Source organism: Cyprinus carpio, chromosome A6, assembly GCF_018340385.1.
Source record: "Cyprinus carpio isolate SPL01 chromosome A6, ASM1834038v1, whole genome shotgun sequence".
Lineage (NCBI taxonomy): Eukaryota > Metazoa > Chordata > Actinopteri > Cypriniformes > Cyprinidae > Cyprinus > Cyprinus carpio.
Window position 1 is genome coordinate 14,447,645 of NC_056577.1, and position 17,009 is coordinate 14,464,653.

Below are 17,009 nucleotides of genomic sequence, written 5' to 3' on the forward strand. Positions count from 1 at the left end.
AGTGAAGGTATGACTGAAGAAGAAATCGCTTGAAGGAGGTGATTGGGGATCGGATCAATTACTAAAATAATAATATGACTATCACCCACTAAATACAATCACAAACCAAAGATAATCCAAAAACCATCCTTGTCCTAATACCACAAGCACGGTCCTGGAGGGCCGGTGCTCCAACTGGCCTCAACACACCTGCCTGAATGTTTCTAGCATGCCTAGTAACAAATCCACTAGAAGGCAAGCCTCCAACCTTTAGCCAAATAAACATACAGTAACAGCTAATACCACCGTGGCAGGACGTGGGAAAGGAGACCAGGAGACATTTTTTTTTTTTTTAAGGGATACTCCCCCCAAAATGAATTTTTTTTCATTAATCACTAACCCCCATGTCGTTCCAAACCCATAAAAGCTTTGTTCGTCTTCACCTCGAATGCATTCAAAGTGAGGTATAAGATGAAAAGTTTAATGGTGGCTAACAATTAAATTTTGACTCAAACATAGGCAACATATCTATATTAATAACGACAGTACCTAATGACCAAGACCAATACATCAAGACATTTGTGGGATTACTCAGAGATTGGGATTCATAAATTTATCACCTAGCATGTCAAAGGTAATGTCCTGAACATAAAATGTCTTTGGGACACTGCTGACGGTTCATCCATGCACGTACACACTGTTTTTTTATTTGTCTTCATGATAATTAATGCTTAAACATCTATAAATAACCCCATCTTTCCACTGGAGGGAACTTGTCTATCTCTTCAGACTCTGTGACCTGTCGATCTCCAAGGATGAATGTCAACTTGTACCTCATTCTCACTTTCTCCTGAAAAAAAAAATCAAAAAAATAAAATAAAATAAATAAATAAATACATTTAACAATCATTAAGTTTATAAATTGTATCACGTAAGCACACAAGCAATTGCTTAATACTGTATATAACACTAACAAAAGTGCCAAATATTGCTGAGTTTAGCAATTTAGTTACTTCTCAAAATATAGTGACAAGCATTTCCATTAACCCTCTATTGTTTTACATAAAACCCTTGTATTCATTTATTGATTTATTTTGTTTTCTTAGGTTAGACATTAGTGTAAGGTCTAACACGTTTGCAAAAGAGAAAACAATATAATTAATAATATAATTTATTAACGGAAATTCATGCTGCCATTTCTGTTGCATATGAGAAACATCAAACGGCAATTTGGTCACAGTCTGGAGCCCTGTATAGTGAGAATATAATAAGTGTTAGAACACTTATTTTATTTTACTTACCATTTGGACAAAAGAACAAAAGGACAAAAGTCAAATTGTTTATTATGATTTGTTGGAGAGACTTTAGGACTGTTAGGTTCTGATCAGGTAATGGATGAGTAAACCCCCCTGGGTGCCGGTCAGAGCACCAATAATGAGGAGGCAGGTGATTAGCTTTCAATGTTGTATTAGTAGAGAAAAGGAAGGCCCACAGATGTACAATCAAAGGCGTAGATAGTCTGCAAAAAAAATAAATACAATAAGAAATGAATAAACTAAGGATATATATAACACAATAGTAACATTTACTGTTACATAATGAAACCGAAGCATTCATAATATTCACATAATTGGCATTTCTCTACTGAAAACACAGTTAAATGAAGGGAAACCAGATATTTTCACAGAAAACTATAAGTCATGAGTGATCATTTGTCCATATGAACATAAACCTCCCATATATATGGATAGAATCATGGTGCATATGAATAACATTTACATAAACAGAACGCTAATCACTTGTTTTGGGTCTTGTAGCAGATTAACAGAACAACATCACGTTGTTAAGACATCATAACACTGATCTACATCTTTATAAAGAATAATCACACATTAAATAATATTCCCGATTGGAAAACACTAAAGAACAATCGTTACCGGACATGTCTAGGCATGTTTATATGGAACAAACGCATATAACACTATAGCGATCTCTGCTAACACAAATATAAATAAAATAGGCTTACTTTGTGGTCAGTGACTAACACCCTGATATTAAATCTGCAACAATCTCCACAAATAAACTGGAAGCATCATCCTTGCAGCTGATGGCTTGGACAGATCACACGAACACACCAAACAGCGGCAGCTCATCAAACTACACTGCCCCCTAACGTCGTACTATAACAATTCCGGTTTCATAATAAAAGTCCCTCTTACAGGAGCCTTTAATACATGATTAAAACTGAACCTTACTATATCAGAAAAGCAATACTTTTTGAAAATGACCCATTTTTATTTCTACAGCAGGCAACAGACATAAAACAAATGCAGTGACATTAAGTTACTACTCTTTTATGTCCTGATAATGCTGAGACAAGTGTCTTTTTGAGGACCAATTTGTACCCAGAAGTAAGCCAAATCTGGCAAAAACCAACTTTGAGGATGTCCTCATTTGTTATTTTTTTTTTTTTTTGATAGCTTTTTGATAAGTAAATGCGTGTATCTTTCTTCACCTTTAGTGGGTTATCCAGCAGCACGATCTGAGTGATGGAACTGGGGGCATGTAGGGGTTCCAAAAGAGAGCTGCAGCTTCACTCTCATGGACTGTCAATCACAAAGTAGAGAGGTAACTAAAAGTCAAAAATGAATGAAAAAAAAAAACAAAAACCTGCAAACATGTGAAACCAAAAGCTACTCAGAACTGCAAAATCCATAGAGTAAAAATGCTTGTTTATTTAAAAACAGTAATGGTGTACTGTTAGGATCCATTTAAATAATACATGTAAAAGTATTATTGTTAAAAATTTGGTTCCCAAACTCTGGAATAGCCTTCCTGATAATGTTTGGTGTTCTGACACACTCTCTCTGTTTAAATCTAGATTAAAAACACGTCTTTGGCCAAGCATTCAAATAATGCATCTCATAATCTTGTAGTTATATCTGTTCAAATGCCATTACTATTCTTTAGCTTGGATTAAACAAATTAATTTTACTTGGTTGAAACGGCAGCTATGCTAATTATGTCTCTATTTGTTTCTCTGATTGACATCCCGTGGTATCAAGGATGTTAGGTAACAAGCTTCAGTCTGGATCCAGAACACCTGAGAAAAGATGATGCCAACACCTCAGAGGACCTCAGATGATGCCAACCCTGAAACAACAAACAGAACTACCAAAGTTTGATTGCATCAAATAATAATTGCTGTTAATAGTGTTCATAGTCTGTTTGATTACATCTTTAATTGATTTTTCTGTACATTTCTGCCATATGTACATAAACTTACAGTCACCACTGATAAGCTTCTATACTAAATATTGTAGAAACATAATTTTCTGTAAAGTTGCTTTGCAACGATTTGTATCATAAAAAGCGCTACACAAATAAACTTGAATTGATTTGAATTGAATAAGAAAATCAGCAGAACATTAAAAAAGACATTCTGTGCCTCTCACCTTTGGCACAGCTGCCTGAAGCACTACGTTCCTCACCAACACAGGTGCTGTGTTCAGCATTGACACCACAATCACCAGAACATCAGGGAGACCAGGCGGGTGGTCAGTATCAAAGTGCAACAACATGCGAAAACCGTCCATATATTAGGCTGTCAATGGACACTTCTTACGAAAAGATAAAAGTAACAAAACACAGTACGAAGCCAAACAGGCAAGTAATTTATCTGGATAACTGATATAGTTATCTAATATCAGAACAAAAAGAACCTTTTATCAACAGCATCCACATTTATTTATTGGCCTTACTTGGTTTAATGGCCTCTAGTGGGACAAAGACACTGGTCAGGGAGATATCAGAGCCTGAGGGTGACTGACTGGTGGGCAATGTTGGAGAGAGGGATCTGAAGAGAGGGCTGTCTAGCGCAAAGCTCCGAGGTTTGGCAGAGGTTAAAGCAGAAGGCACTGGTGTTATTCCAGCGGGCAAACAGAATGCGGTTAATGCAGGATGGATGTTCTCTTCCGCAGCTCTAAGTTCACTGCTATCCAAGCATAAAATTACAGGACTGGCTTCTTCATACAGAGAAAAAACAAAACAAAAAAAACAATTAGTTGTGTTTAAAGAAATGAGGCACTGCACTACCAGCTTTGATCCATAATTAAAGGCTCTAATAATAGAGTGTGCAAACTGTGCCCCTTTACTTCCATGTATGAATTACAGTTCATACATGAATTGAATTACCAATGACATCAATCCAACACACTAGAATATATTTTAAAATGTATTTATTCCTGTGATAAGCAGAATTTTCAGCAGCCATTACTCCAGTCTTCAGTGTCACATCCTTCAGAAATAATTTTAATATGCTGACTGCTATGCTCAAGAAACCTTTCTTATCATTATCATAGTTGAAAATGATTGCTCGTAAAGTGTAATGAATCTTTCTGATTCTGAAAACCACAATGCTTTTTCTTTCTTTTCTTCAATACTACTTCTACTTTATTTTATTTAATCCTCTTACTACCTAGCCTTGTCCAAGTTCAGCATGGCAAAATCTTTGCAGCTTTGCTGGAAGGAGTTTATAAAGATTGAGGTAGCTTCAGAGGCAGGTGGGTGCTGTTGAGATGACAGGATTTAGGGGAGCAGAGCTGCAGAGTAGGTCAATCACTGGTTTGGAAGTGGGTCAAAAAAATTATTTTATGAGTACATATCAAATATCGTAAGATGCAGATTTTCTAGGCATGTTTAACTTATATGTCCAGCACTCTTGTATTCTTACTTGTGAAGAAATCCACTGATTACTTTGAGCTTCTTTTGTATTCCTTTATGCTGACTTGCTTGACTTTGAGTCTAGATTAGTAAGGTCTGAAAAGTAGTCATTTTGAAGTATTCATTTTAGACATTTTGAAGACTGTCTTAAACTAAAAAATGAAGCCTGGGGAACTGTTTGATACTTATTGAATTTAAACTCATTCTTATATAAAACTCTTAAAATAATGTAAACTAAATACTGTTTTCTATTTTAACATATTCTAAAAAAAATTTTTTCTGCAATGCCAAAGCTCCATTTTCAGCAGCTATTACATACAGTCTTTAGTGTCACATGGTCCTTCTGCTGTATTCTAATAAAGTTTTCTGCTGTATAGCAGAAAAAAAATGAACATGCCTTTAATTTCTGAATAAAATTGTATATTATAAAGTGTTTACATTTCTATATTATGAAATTTTATCAGGAATTTTGATGAACAAATATTTTGGAGAACAGCATTTATTTGAAATGGATAAAATATCGATCATACACTGCAAATGTCATATAAAGCCATTTTTACCTAATGAACCAAGTTTGTCATCTAGAAGAGAAAAACTGCTGGGAGACTGGTTTGGTGGAGGACTGATCTGGAAACTTGATGACTCAGAGGACGTGTTGGAAGAGGAAGGCTAAGCTCCAACTAAAGGAGTAAGTGTGAGGAGGTCAGCTGGTAGAGAATCAGAGTGCTGAGGTGATGTCAAAACATTTTTAAGGGGCGAAGGGGTCCCAGAGTCCAAATCAGCCAAATTAATCAAAATTTCAGGAGAGGTTCTGTCAGTGGTGCCTAAACAAATTAAAACCATGAACTCACACTGAATTGCACTTTCAGGGCAGTAGTTTGATAAATCATGCAAGCTCTTTTAATGATTCAGATACCAAAAAAAAAAAAAAAAAAATGTATTAATACATTTTTAAGTCATGGAGTATAACAATTCTGGTACATTATACAGTACATACATTCTGAAGCTGTTGATCCTGGTAAGTCAATCATAATGGTCTGTCCTCCAACAATCCTCTTATAGGAGTTGATGACTCGTGAGAGATCATCACTAGCGTGCAAAATATCACCTGCACCAAGAAAAATAGAAAAGCACTTCTAAAAGAGTGGAAGTTTAGTTATTTCTAATATATTATCGGCTGAAGACCTAAATGGGTTTTTGCTTACTAATGTGTATTACCTAAGGCACTGTCATCATCATCTGTCTCGGTGACAAGTCTGAAGACAGCAGTTCTAAGTTTGTCAGTCATTATACAGATATGAAAATAAAGCAAGTTGCACATGGTCAGATACATTTAATTGCATTTAATTGCAGCAGTGACCACATCTAAACCACATCTAAATATAAGGTGTCTTACATTTAGAAGTTCTTTGCCTTCTTGCGTTGACTCATCTCTTTTGAAATGACTTCGCATTTCATTAAGGAGCGTTACACTGTTGTTTACCTCCTCTAGGATGCTGACACGATGGGAAACTTCCTGCTGTACAGCCACATCCTGAAAGCAAAGAAAGAGGGCTAAAAGCCATGTGACAAATCTATTCTTCTTTCAAGCACAACGATTAAGGGAGTAAACAAAATGATTAATGATGAAAAAACACACACAAAACATGCTTTTAAAAACAATGAGCAACATTCTTTTGTGAATTAAAAATCTTTATATATATATATATATATATATATATATATATATATATATAATATATATATATAAAGATAAATAAAATAAAGAAAATAAAAATATAACAGACCATTATGTTTGTGTGTCAGGCACAGTAAGTCTATTAAAATGTCAATATTTAGATTTTTTTATGACGGTATTTTATAAATATGTAATGGGCTGCATCTCACCCAAACAAAGTTACATTTTATTTAAATGTATATTTATATTTTAATAACATTTAACAATGATTACACGTTGTGTGTTCACTAATGTCTGTTTAATGACTAAAAGAAAATGTCATTGCATGCAAGTCATTACATTGCACTTAACCAACTAATACTAGTACTTACCTTTTTCTTTTTTCTTGTCTATCATATTCAAAAAAAAAAAAAAAAAAACCCTGGCTACGTGTACTGTACTAGACTAACTGAGACTTGTCATAGCACTTGTATACCGTTGTTGTTCTCTCGTTGATCTGATTGTTTCTACTGTTCTCATTTGTAAGTCGCTTTGGAAAAAAGCATCTGCTAAATGATTAAATGTAAATGTAAAATGTAAATTACATGTATTTATTATTTCTTGGAAATGATGTAAACCTTCTTCAGATCCATATGATTTGAACTAGATTTTTAAATGATTTAATGATTTTAAATGATTTTTAAATTGTCACTGATCCCAAAATATTTGTTTCCTAACATATATTCTCTTAAATTAGTAATACTAATGCGTAAGTATAAAATTATTTACCATGTTTTTGATAATGCGTTTGGCTTCTTGAAGAACCTCTATGATTTTTACTTTTAAGAAGTTCTGCAAGATGCTGCAGGGACAATTTTTAAACATAGACAATGGTTAAAAACTTTACAAAACATGTACTTGCTCACACTGTGGTCAAAACAGTTTCCCATAAAAGAATAGTCCAGGCTCAGTACAAGTTAAGCAAGAGGTTAAAAGCAGAACTGTAAGGCATTTTATTTCATAAAAGTACTCACATTGACTTTTCTGCTGAAATTTGAGCAAAAATTGTTACTGATATTTGAAATTTGAGCTAAAACAATTTTTAATTATTTTTATGGCCTTAAGTTGTCACAGCAACAAAATGGTGAAATTGGACATAGCTCCTCCCTGAACAGGTTAGTAAATAATTTTGTCAGACTAAAATCATTTTCACACACATTTGTGGCTACACATTTGAAGCAGCAATTATTTTAGCATTTATGTCATTCAATTCCAGTGAAGTTGTAAGTTGTATCACTTCAATTGTAGGTTCCATTGTAGCTTTGTAAACTGTAAGCAAGAAACTAATTAAGCTTTAATATTACTGAACCTGGAATATTCGTTTAATCTCTGATACTGAAATGTGCTTCTTCACCTTAGTCTTTTCCTCATTGTCAAACACTGGATTCGTGTGCTTTGGCGAGGGAATGAGGGTCTTGTCAACAGGGATCACAGGGTCTTCTGCTACAATGCCTGAGAAAGAATGTGGTAAAGTTCGAACAAGACAGGCTAGCAAATTGGGAACACAGAAATGAAGTAGGTGATATTCCTATAAAAGTCAATGTTTCTGTTTGTGATGAAAGAATCTTGCTTCTTTAGCAGTTGATAGGCCTCTATGATCTTTGCCTCATCAGGTAACACAACTGACCAGCTGTAAAGCAACTCTATTACTTTAGTCTTCACTTGTTCAGATAGTCTGTCTCCCAAATACTGTAGGATAAAAAAAATATCATAAGGTATGTGTTACGGGGCAACTGAGACGAGAAACGTGTGGATTCATGAGCAAAGCTTTATTCACAAACATGGTCAAAACAGGCAAGACTGAAGAATAATCCGAAACCCAGGTGATGGTCCAGGCGAGGAATAAACAGTATCCGAAAAGGGCTAGACGAGAGGGGTAATCCAAGACAGGCGATATACTTCAGGGCAGGCAGAGATCATACAGAAATGATATATACAGGCTAGGATCAAGACACTAATGACTAAGGCAAAAAGCAGGATTAAACTAGACTTGGACTAAGAACTAGAAACTCAAAATAGGACCACGAAATGGCTCCGTAAAGTGACGTGACATACAGCCATGTATGGTGACCCATACTCAGAATTCGTGCTCTGCATTTAACCCATCCAAAGTGCACACAGCAGTGAACAGACACACACCGTGAACACACACCCGGAACATTGGGCAGCCATTTATGCTGCGGCGCCCGGGGAGCAGTTGGGGGTTCGGTGCCTTGCTGAAGGGCACCTCAGTCGTGGTATTGCCGGCCCGAGACTCAAACCCACAACCTTAGGGTTAGGAGTTAAACTCTCTAACCACTAGGCCACGACTTCCCAAAAAAAAGGAAAGATGCTACACTTAACAACATAAATACCAAACAATACTCAGCCATGAGAAAGAGGAAGTCCATGGCTTATGTAGCATGTCGATTGTATTCAGCTGTGTGTGTGTAATCAGTGCCTTCAGCTGTGTGTGTGTAATTAGTGCAGTGAATGATGGGAACTGTAGTCTGAGTGCAACAGTTAGTGTAGTGCAAGAGTCAATGTAATGGAAGGGTGACCTCTGGTGGTGATCGAACGGAAGTCCATGGACAGGATTCATGACAGTATGTGTGTCATTATAGAGAAATTAAAACATTTAATGTGTCGATTTTTCTGTATTAAATGGTTAGTTTACTTTTAAAAAAGAAAAAAGCAAGCAAAATTAAAGCAAGAAATTCATACAGGTTTGAAATGAGTAAATGATAACAAAATTGTCATTACCTTTGGTGACACTATTTTAATGAATTCATTTAAAAATCTATTCATTTAAAAATTTTCCAACTTCATTATGAAATCTTCTCCCACAGTTCTAAATGCAAGTTTCTAAAACCTAATAAAGATCTGAATTTAGTTAGTCATTTTATTAAATATATATATATATATATATATATATATATATATATATTAAAAAAAAAAAAAAATTTAAGAGAAGGAAGAAGATAAACTCACAGTTAGTGCTTGTCTACTCAAACATAGAGTCCCCATGTGTAAGATTCATATACCAGTTATACCCTCAAGTTCCTTGTTGATTTGGTTGCAGAACCTAGTGATGTAATCCCACTCTTTCTGTCTGTTGGAAGGATTGGTGGCTTTGTCTAACAAGAAAAATGTGGCTTTTCATACCACTGCAATGCTGATGACACTCAACTCTACCTCTCATTCCATCCTGATGATCCGACAATAGCTGCTCGCATCTCAGCTTGTCTAACGGACATTTCTTGCTGGATGAAGGGCCATCACCTTCAACTCAAACTTGCCAAGACAGAACTGCTTGTGTTTCCAGCAAACCTGTCGTTTCATCACAATTTCACCATTCAATTAAGCACATCAACCATAACTCCTTCAAAAACAGCCAGAAATCCATGGAGTTATGATTGAGGATCAGCTGACTTTCTTAGACTACATTGCTAAAACTGTCCGGTCCTGCAGATTTGCTTTATTCAACATCAAGAAGATCAGGCCCTTTCTTTCGGAACATGCTTCACAATTCCTTGTTCAAGCTCTTGTTCTGTCCAGGCTGGACTATTGCAATGCTCTCTTGGCAGGTCTTCCAGCCAGTTCTATCAAACCTTTACAATTAATCCAAAAACCCGGCAGCAAGATTAATTTTTAATGAGCCGAAAATACTGCACATCACACTTCTGTTTATCGATTTACACTGGCTACCAATAGCTGCTTGCATAAAATTCAAGGCATTAATGTTTGCCTACAAAACCACACTGGCTCTGCACCCCTTTACCTAAATTTATTACTTTTAGACTTATATGCCCCCTAGAAGCTTGTGTTCTGCAAGTGACTGTCACTTGATTGTGCCATCCCAAAGAAGCACAAAGTCACTTTTACCGACCTTTAAATGAAATGTTCCCTCCTGGTGGAATGGCCTGCCCAACTCAATCCGAGTCCTTAGCCATCTTCAAGAATCGGCTAAAAACACATCTCTTCCATCTTTATTTGATCCTCTAACTCTAGCACTCTCTATTCTAATTCTATTCTTAAAAAAAAAAAAAAACAAACGTCCATTTTAAAAAAAAAAAACAAAATAGCTTTCTAATTTTCTTAAAAAAAAAACTAACTAGCTTTCTAATCTTTTTGTATTCTATATGTTTTCTTTTCATTTATTATACAATTTAAAAAAGCAAAAAAGACAATTAACACTAGCTTGCTCTATTCTTTTTCTATTCTATCGGTTTTCTTTTTATTTATTATATAATAAAAAGAACTTGTTATGTGTACTGTGTTAAGCTAACTGATACTTGTTAAAGCACTTGTATATCATTGCTCTTTTTTTTTATTTTGATTGCTTCCATTGTCCTCATTTGTAAGTTGCTTTGGATAAAAGTGTCTGCTAAATGACTAAATGTAAAATGCCACTAAAATCACAATTTTCAAACTAAATGAAAATGATCAGTTTTTACTCGTATTCTTTACTTTTGTTTCCCCAAAAAATTGAATAAACATATTATGTAAAATAAGGTAATAATAAATCTAAATGTGTGCATTTAGCAGATAATAATTATAATATGTTTTATTTATATAGCACCTTTCCAGAGCTCAAGGACACTTTACAATAAACATCAGAAATGTGAGGACAACATCAAACAATAATACAGAAAGTAAAGAGAAAATCAGACATCCAGAGAGTAATATATAGATAAGACAATATAAGACAGAATAAACAGAAGTTAATTTAAAGGGGTCATCGGACGATAATTTCACTTTACCCAATAATCTACCCTATAATGATAAAAATCCACCCAGTGGTTTTTATTTAATTCCTAAAAATAATATCCCCTTTTTCAAATAAGGCCGTTCTCAGCTTCTTGTCTGTGTGTCGTCACATGGACGAAGGCCGCTCCCACGACAGGTGACTGACACGGCCACCTTAACTTAGACCCACCCTGAGGGAGCTGTTACAGTCCGACCGCCATTGTTTCCGGAGCAGATGTAGACAAGAATGGCTCCATAGTGATTGTTTCTGAGCCGCTGAAGACGCAGTGGATTGCTTTTGTTTGTGAAGGGAATGCGTGCCCGATCTACCTAAATGCGTTTATGTTCACGCAAATCATTCGTGATCCAGGTTCACTTGCAGCAGAAGTGAGTAAGGGTTTTTAATAATGTTTTTTTTTAAATCGCTGTTCCTAAAAACGTGCTAGTTAGCAAGTTTTGCGGCTAAAGTAAACAGTCTCTCAGACCACGGTTCGTCACCCCACAGAAGAGAGGGGTGGGGTCAGCAGAGCTCATTAGCATTTAAAGCGACATGCAAAATACAGGTTGATTTCTCCAGAGCTGATTTTGACAAGGTAAAAAGGGTGTTTTTTACACTACCATTGAGAAATTTTAACCAAAGTATGTTATATACTTTTCATAAAGACCCTAAAGAATCAAATCAACTTGTGGAAAATGGTCATCTGATGACCCCTTTAAGAAAGATAACATTCTGAAAACAAGTGAGTTTTGAGCAGCGACTTGAATTCAGACAGGTTATTGGCAAGACAGAGTGATCTGGGAAGAGAGTTCCATAATTTAGGGGCATCAACACTGAATGATCTGCCCGCCATGGAAGAAAGGCAGTACTGAGGGACGGCGAGAAGGCGAGAATCGAGAACGAGGTGGAGAATAGGGAAGGAGCAGACTGTGAAGATGGTAAGGAGCCAGGCCAAACAAAGCTTTAAAAGTAAGCAGGATAATTTTAAACTTAATACGATAGGCCACTGGTAGTCAATGCAGATCAGCTAGAATAGGGGTGATGTGGGCTGAATGCTTAGCGTGAGTGAGAATACAAGCAGCTGAGTTTTGAATATACTGTAATTTAGCAATAGAGATAGCTGGTAAGCCAATGAAAAGGGCATTACAGTAATAGAGACGAGATGAAACAAAAGCATGAATGAGAGTTTCTGCATCGTTGGCACTAATGAAAGGACAGAGCTGGACAATTCGACATAAACAAAAGAATGCTGATTTAGAGAGAGAGTTAATAAGAGACTGAAATAAAAGAGAGGAGTCAAACATAACAGAGGTTTCTAACGATACAAGATGCAGTGCTAGTGATTTTGCAAGTAAAGTCAGTGGGAACTTTGGTGGTAAGTGATGGGGTACCAATAATGATGATCTCAGTTGTATTCATATTAAGTTTCAGAAAATTAGAGTTAAAGGGATAGTTCACCCAAAAATGAAAATTTGATGTTTATCTGCTTACCCCCAGGGCATCCAAGATGTAGGTGACTTTGTTTCTTCAGTCGAACACAAATTATGATTTTTTTAAACTTCAGCCATTGCAGTCTCTCACTCTACAATGCTTGTCAATGGTCACAGAATCTATGAGAAAAAAAAAAACATGCACAGAAAAATCCAAATTAAACCATGTGGCTTGTGACGATACATTGATGTGTAAAGACACAAGGTGAAGGTTTGGTAAGTTTATTTACTGTGCTGAATAGTGCTTTTGGCCTGTTACTGGCTTTGTTAATCATGGCAGAGATTAAACTAGAATGTGCTAGGTGTAAAGCAGATTTGTAATTTTTGAAATGTTCAAGAAAGACTTGGTGATGAACAATGAGGCCAGTTTTCCTAGAGATGCTCAAGCCGTCGACCGGCGCTCTTAAGGGTATGAAGTTTGAGGGTAAACAAGGGAGAAGTGGAAGTGGAAGGAAGAGTTTTAGTCTTAACAGGAGCATGTACATTTTAAATATTAGATAATATAGAGTGAAAGTTTGAAGAATCAGTGAAGGAGAAGATAATTAAATTATTAAAATTACGGTAGGATAAGAAATGTCTTATGCATAGGCAAACTAAAATAAAAGTCCATTTGTTTCTGATCAGAGATACCAGTGTCAGAGGAAGAGATGGAGCAAATACCAACCCCTGAGGTACAGATCAAATCAAGGATATGACCATGAGAATGATACTCAAAAACTGACAGTAATTGAGCAGTGTTAGGGCAAACAACATCAGTATGTATATTAATGTCACCAAGCAGGAGAACAAGAGAAGACATGAAACAGGCAAGGGTTCACAGTTCACGAAGTTGAGAAAAAAAGATTGAAAATGATTTAGGAGCACAATAGAGTAAGATGATAATAAGAGAGTCAACCTTCAGTACCATATATTGAAATGTATCGGTGTCGTGGAAATCGAGTTGTGTGATTCGGAGGTTATCACAGTAGATGACAGCGAGACCATCCCCTTTGTCGTGCAGTCTTGGACTGGACAAATGCTTATATCCATACATCGTGAGTAAGTTTAACTGCAGGAAGTCATCAGGGACTTGCCAAGTTTCTGTGAGAAACAAAATGTCAAGCATATTGTCAGTTATGAATTCATTGAAGTAAGGGGCTTTATCCGAGATGGACCGACAGTTCAAAAGAGCAGTGTGACAGTACGAGGCAGATGAATTTGATGACCAGGTTAGCTGACAGTTGCTATCAGTGAGATGAAACAGAGAGCGCTGCAAAGAACGGTTGGTAGGGGTTGCACTTGGTTTGAATGATTTCCGATGGTCAGACCAGATACATGGAAGAGCATCAGGCTTAGAGCGAGAGCTGTGTATGAAGATATGTGAGGAGCGATGTAAATATCGAGGACATCAGAGAATCCCAAGCCGCCGACAGTAATCATGCATCATTGGATCAAGAAGCAGATGACAGTTCAGAGTTCTTAAGTGAGATGATGAATATTCAAAATCTATTACAGACAAAAGGAAAACGACAAAGCAAAAAAGGAAAGCTGTTGCTTGAGGCATGATGGTACTGAACAAGTAATGCCAGCCAGAGCGGAAACCACATTAGCCTAGCCTGAACGACACATCACAGAAACAGCAAACTAAATGGGAAGCAGCACACCCAAAGAGCAAGTAGTTAAAGGGGTCATATGATGCGATTTCAATTTTTCCTTTCTCTTTGGAGTGTTACAAGCTCTTGGTGCATAAAGAAGATCTGTAAAGTTGTAAAGACTAAAGTCTCAAATCCAAAGAGATATTCTTTATAAAAGTTAAGACTTGTACACGCCCTCCTAAGTTGCCTCGTTTAAACACGCCACCACATGTCTATGTCACTGTGTGGGAAGATTTACATAAAACCGCCCAAATGTCGTAAAGAAAGAACTTTCGCCAGATCGGTTTTCACTGTGGACAAAGCAGAGTCCAGCCTGGGGTCATCATATGTCCTCCGTCGAATCCGCCGGCCGTTCCTCACTCAAGCTCACAGTGTGTGACGCTGTGTGATGCAGTTTATGGAGGACAGTATCCTGATCTTGCAGACCGCCCTACAATGGGTCTGTGCTCAAAGGCTGTTCTATAAAGTGAGGCAGTTTTTTGCTAGGACAGTCTGGCGCTTCTGACTCACAGCCTGTAAGTACATGTTTTATATTTAAAGAATTTGCCTATTTGAGTGCATTTGTAGTGTAGGTATAGGGCCCAAATATAACCTCAAGCCCAGGGGCCCCCGTCCCCCTAAGTCCTGCCCTGCCGGTAACGCTGTACACAAAGCAGCACTGCGCTCACAAATGCTGCTTAATCAGGCATTACAGGTATGATAAAATGAAAATGAGACCAATCGCTCCAATCACTGCAGATTAGCGTCACGCAAAGGAGGGGTTTGGAAAAATGAATCATTGAGCGAATCGTAAGCAAATCATAAAACCTTGCATGCATGTCAACTTGCATACAATAAAACGATGAACATGTTTTTTGATCTTGCATGCATGTCAACCTGTTGCTGGGGACTCCCAAAACCAAAATATGAACCTTCCATTTCCCATAATGGGGCACTTTAAGTGACAATATGCAAATACTATTGGCACATTTTGGGGTGAACTAAATATACAAGATTAGTTTTACACATCACTGTTTATAACACAGGGGGTTTGTCCTTTGCTGGGTCACTTTAAAAATTATGAGTATACCCACTTTTCCAGGCACCACTACACCACTGGTATTAATCCCTCTACTTCTACTGTTTTCACCAATGTTGATGGCACTGAAGAACGAGGTTATAGCAAGCTCCCCCCTCAGGAAGAGGCAGCCGCTGTGCATCATGCCTTCCATCAGCCCTAAGGTTGAAAGCCCATGCAGCACACCCATCTAAGCCATACAGGACTACTTCAGCCCTTCCAAATAGAGCTTATTCAGCGGCTGGCTCAGCGCTTCACACTAAGTGGGTGCTCCAAGTTTTCCAGGCCAAACTTCTCCCATGGACGAGTTTGGCCAGAGACTCTTTCAAAGAGCTGGTACAGATTGAAGGCAATCAGCAAGGCCATGAACAACTTGGTGGTACTGAAGCACCACCTTTGGGTAAATCTGACAGAGATCGGGGACGCTGACAATGTCGCCTTTCTAGACTCGCCAGTCTCTCCCAAGGGACTGTTTGTCCCTGCCATGGATGGATTTGCTGAGCAGTTTAGAGCGGCACAGAAGCCTCAGAAACCATCCTGATCAAAACATAGAAAGAAAGAGGAGAGGGTCAGTTCTCAATGAGGCCACGAATGTCAGTTCCCTGCCCCATGTGGCAAACTACCATTCGCACCTTCAGGCTTGGAAAGCTATTATGGCTGTGTCAAGTTGGGTTCTAAAAACCATAGAATGAGGCTACTCACTTCAGTTTGCTCACAGGCTGCCTCGCTCAAGAGGTATCATTTAAACTTTGGAATTAGACATTGATGCTCACATTCTCTGGTCCAAAGTACAAACACTGCTTGCAAAAGGAGCCGTGGAAACGGTTCCTCTAGTGAACAGTAAGTTGGGCTTTTTACAGCTGTTACTTCCTCATTTCCAAGAAAGATGGTGGGTTCTGACCCATTCTGGATCTATGACATCTGAAACGCTCGCTAATGAGATGGCCATTTAAGATGTTGACTTTGAAACAGATCCTCATGCAAATATGTCCCGAGTACTGGTTTCTGTCAATGGATCTGAAAGATGCTTACTTTCACATCCAGATAGCCCCCCCCATCACAGACTGTTCTCGAGATTTGCATTTGAGGGAGTGGCCTATCAGTATACAGTCCTGCCATTCGGACTGTTTCTGGCCCCACACACTTTTACAAAGTGCATAGACGTGGCTCTTTCCCCTCTGAAACAGATGGGAATCTGAATTCTTATTACAGGCTGGTCTTAGCCAGTTCAGAAGGGGAACTCATTGCTCACAGGTCGCTGTTACTCAGCCACATACTGCTCAGCCCCGATTCTGCCCATATGTGGGCATAGTCTTTCAAACTGGGGACTTCACATACCCTCAGGGTTTTCCAGAGGATGCTCGGCCTCATGTTGGCCGCTTCCTCTGTGATTCCTCTGGGCCTGCCTCACATGCATCCTTTTCAGTATTGGCTCAAAACCCACATCCCACCCCACACTTGGGGCCTGGGACATTTTCAACTCCTCTAGCTGAGGGCAGTTAATTTGCCAGGCAGACTGAACCAAGGGGCAGACATGCTGTCCAGGGACAATGTGGCTTCAGGAAAATTGAGAATTTAGGCCTAACGACTGTAGAATTGTCCTCAAACTGAGACACAGCTATGTGCCAAAAGTGCTGTCCACTCCGTTCAGAGCACAAGTCATCACCCTTCTGGCTCTCCCCAA

General features: G+C 37.8%; 1 pseudogene; it reads right to left on the reverse strand.

The window, feature by feature from the left end:
• Positions 1 to 439: 439 nt before the first annotated feature.
• LOC109084480 lies at positions 440 to 16,742 on the reverse strand (annotated as a pseudogene).
• Positions 16,743 to 17,009: the final 267 nt, after the last annotated feature.